Source organism: Capsicum annuum, chromosome 6 (assembly GCF_002878395.1).
Source record: "Capsicum annuum cultivar UCD-10X-F1 chromosome 6, UCD10Xv1.1, whole genome shotgun sequence".
NCBI classification, from domain to species: Eukaryota; Viridiplantae; Streptophyta; class Magnoliopsida; order Solanales; family Solanaceae; genus Capsicum; species Capsicum annuum.
In genome coordinates, this window is record NC_061116.1 from 189,897,885 (window position 1) to 189,902,448 (window position 4,564).

The window sequence follows — 4,564 nt, forward strand, 5'->3', positions numbered from 1 at the left end:
TGAAAATAGATGCATGTACATCTTCCTCTCTTAGAGGACGGTACGCGCGCATATGTGTTCAGATTCAACTGGAAACCCTGTATGTAATTCGATAATAATTGGGCATCACGAACAGTAAATCTGCTACGAGAGTGAAGGGTTTTTGTACACTACCTGTGGGCGATTAGGACACACCAACAGAGGGTGCAATTTCAAGCAATCTGACCACGAGAACAACCTCAGCAATGTCGAATCAACAATGTACAACCCTACACAGCAGGTAACTTCAGAATGGAAGATAGTTTCCTTCGCCAAAAAAGAAAATAAAACAAACAAAAAAGGGCAATCTGCAACCTCAGACACGAAACAATCCATTAAGCTCAATGACAAATCCAAGACTTATGACCCCAATCCAGGTAAGTTTCCTGATCATCTCCAAAACTTGAATTCTCCGACAAAACCTCTGATGGGCTCTCAACAGCCTCCCAATCCGGGTAAGGATCAGGAAACATCTCCAATGGACCAAATTTCTGCCTTGGACCAGCCCAATTTGGTAACCCTTGGTAAAAGGCCAATTAACTCTAGCACAAAGAGTGGGCCTCCTCTTGTTGATGGACCAAGCATCCTTCAGCAGGCTACTAGTTCGGCCAAATCAAATACCAATAATCTTTTAGGCCCAAAAGATTAATTCGTTAAGGCCCAAAAACTTAACCTCTTTTCTTCTTCTAAAACTCCATTTAATAATAAGTCAAAGATGGGCTTCACTAATAGATTTGATACTCTTACTAAGACTACGAACTCCAACTACCAGAGTGACATGACAAATTACAATCAAATCGCTCAACAAAACTCTCTCTCTAAATTGACTAAGAACTCTGTGTCTTCCTCATGTAACACGGCTGAAATGACTCTTTATCATTGTTACCCTCAAATGGAAAAAAACCATGACATACCACTCTCCCTCTATAAAGAGTACTCTCCTCCTTCAGCTCTCTCTGAAATCCCTTTACTTCATTATGAACCCTCATTTTCCCCTAACTCTAATCTCCAAACCTCTCTTTCTAGATCATGTTCGAAACTCATGGTTGGAAATGGGACTACAAGACATGTCAGTCACTTTCCAAGCAAGATCAGGAGGGAGACAAATCCTAGTTGTGATTCAAAACCCAGAGTTCTTAGCTCTTCTAGCAAAGAAAGTACTGAATCGCAGTCTAGCCAACTATGGGAACAATCTCTGGTTGAGTGCCCTGATGGAATCTTCCCAATTCAATCCATTGAACACCCTATCCATGAAATCTTTATCCCAAACGCTCAGCCATATCTCGTAGTCAATACCCTTCTTCCCTCCCTCAACCCACCTCTGCTTCTGAATGGTCCTCTCATGCTCCCTCTGGAAACTTCTCCTTCGCAAGTGGAGCCACCACCAACAAAACCTATGCCACTAGAGATTTAGGAAAGAGGAAGAATTCTGAAAATGTTAAAGGAAAACAAGCAAGAAGTGGAAGCCACCCTAGAAACCAAGAAGTCCTTACAACCGAGGTAACCACCCTAGACAGACAGATAGAGATTCCGTGGACCCCTGAGATGAAGGGAAGGCTGTGAATGTGTTTCCCTTACATCCCCAAAACAAATTAATGATGAACTTCATACTATGGAATGCTAGGGGCGCTAATAACGTGGAGTTTCGTTGCCATTATAAAGCAATGATAGCCCTTCATAAACCTGCTATACTGCCTCTTCTTCAGACCCGCATGAGTGACCACCACCAGCTTACTCAGGATCTTAGTTTCGAATGCCAAATCTAATCTGCGACTGTTGGGATGTCAGGGGGTATTATTTTGATGTGGAAAGAAGATATCTTCGGCATCACTGATATCTCTATTGCTTTACAATCTATTCATGTGGCAGTCAAGGTAACCTCCCCCCTTCTTCTTGGTTCCTTAGTATTGTCTATGTTAGTCCTCTCATTGATATCAGAAACTCTTTGGGATCAACTAACCAGCTTGGCTAATTCTATAGAAAGCCACCCTGATACTAATTGGTTGGTAGGGGGTCACTTTAATGAAGTCCTCTTAGCCCATACCCAATTAGAAATACTAGAGTTAACCTCTTCTGGAACTGCATCAATCATTGTAACCTGGTTGACCTTGGTTTTAAAGGTAGTAAGTATACTTGGACAAATAAAAGATATAGAAATAGGAATAACCTCATCCTCGAAAGAATTGATAGATGCCTTACAAATGTGCAATGACTTTATCTCTTCCCCGATTCCTCTGTCACTCACCTTCCTAGAACCTACCCTGACCACTGCCCTATCATGATCAACCTTGTTGGAAATCATCCCCCAATAATAAGCCGTTCAGAATGGAACCCATGTGGTGCTCTCACCCCGGCTTCCCTGCTTTAGTAAACCAAGCTTTCCTTAATAATGATGACTTACTAGCTCAATTATTAATTTCCAGACTATCAACATCCCTTGGAATAGAATAGTCTTTGGTAACATCTTCTCTAGAAAGAAAAAGTTTCTTATCAGGCTAGCTGGTATCCAACATAGCCATCGTTATCCTACCATCTCCTTTCTCCATAATCTTAAAGACTCTTTAACTAGCCAATATAGAGAAATCTTAAGACAAGAGTGTGAATTCTGGAAAGTTAAGTCTCGTGTTAATTAGCTAACTGAGGGGGATGCCAACACTAGATTTTTCCACACCTCTACCCTCAATAGAAGGAGGAAAAACAAAATCCCCCCCTCAGAGATGAGCAGGGCAACTGGCTGTACTCTCAAGAAAACATTAAACACTCCATCCTTTCTTTCTATAAATCCCTCTACACCGCCGACCACTCCAGCTCCCCCAACTCAAGCTTGACAAACCCTTACTCTACTGGCTCCATTCCGTCTAACGCCAACAATCTTCTAGATAACATTCCTTCCCATGCAAAAATTCGGAAAGCTGTTTTTCAGCTTCAAGGCCACTAAATCTCCCAGATCAGACGGTCTCCATCCTCTCTTCTTCCATAGGTACTGGATACTATTAACTCGAAACTCATCTCCTTCTGTAATAAAGTATTCACTTCTGTCAAGATGGATACAGAAGTCAACTCCATCTACCTTTGCCTTATTCCTAAGTGCCAAAACGCAGTCACGTTGAAAAACTTTTGACCCATTGGTCTTTGTAACACCCAATATAAAATCATCACTAAAATCATCGCTAATCGGATCAAGCCTTTCCTCAATAATTTAATCGGTCCTATCCAAGCTAGTTTCCTCCATAACAGACGAGCCTTTGATAATGCCGTAATTGTCCAGGAATTCATCAGTCACTTCTCTAAAATGAGAGGTCATCTTGGCCATATGATCCTTAAGATAGACCTTGAAAAAGCCTTCGATAGGATTGAATAGTCTTTCATAAGAAAAGCCCTAATTTTCTTTAAATTTTCTCTCCTCTTCTCTAAGCTCATTATGTCCTGTATTTCCACTTCATCGATTTTCGTGATTATCAATGGAGCCAAACCCCTATTCTTTTCTCCTTCTAGAGACATAAGACAGGGTGGTCCTCTATCTTCCTACCTTTTCATCCTTTGCATGGAACTCCTTCCTCGTAGAATTATGAGGTCAGTACCGTGAACTGGTCTCCCATTACAATCAGTAGAAAAGGCCGTAAACTTTCTCACCTCTTCTTTGTAGATGACCTTACCTTTTCTGCTAGAGCTGACCAGAAGAATTATGACATGGTTAAAAAGGTTCTTGAGGCTTTCATCTCCTTTTCGAGTCAGAGAATTAATAGGACCAAGTAAAAAATTCTCTTCTTTACGAACTGCACACAGGAGGTCCCTCATGGTATTTCTTCCACCTTAGCCATTCCTACTACAAACAATTTTGGTCGTTATCTGGGATTTTCTATGTTCCACAGCCCCCCACCAAGAACGACTTTCAATTCATTATTGATCGAATAAAAACTAAGCTCTCCGATTGGAAAATCAAAATGCTCAATCAAGCTGGCCGAACCATCATTGCTAGAGCCACTCTCAACAACATTCCTAATCACACCATTCAATACATCACCATTCTGGCTGATGTCAATGAATACATTGATATAATTCAAAAGAATTTCATATGGGGTGCCACGGACTTTAAGCAAAAAATGCACATATCAATTGGGAAACCATCACTCGCCCCAAATATCTGGGAAGACTGGGGATCCAACAAGCTAGTCATAAAAACACTACCCCTCACACTGCTCTAGCTTAGAGGTTTACCGAAAACCCCCAATTTCTTTGGGCAAGGATCCTAGCTAATAAATCTAAAGCAAATGTCCCTTGCAGCAACATAACCCAAGGTGTTTCTAGGACCTGGAAAAACATTGTCAAGGGCCTCAACATCTGTTCGGAAGCCACTAGATGGATTATCCGTAAATGGGGATAAGGTCAATTTTTGGATTGATCGGTGGATTCCCAATACTGAACCTCTTTGTAAGATTATCTATGGTCCGATGCCAAATAACCACTTTGATTTAAAGGTCTTGGACTTATGGATTAACAACTCCTGGGATTTTTCTCTCCTTGCAGCCCAACTTTCTCCACACAT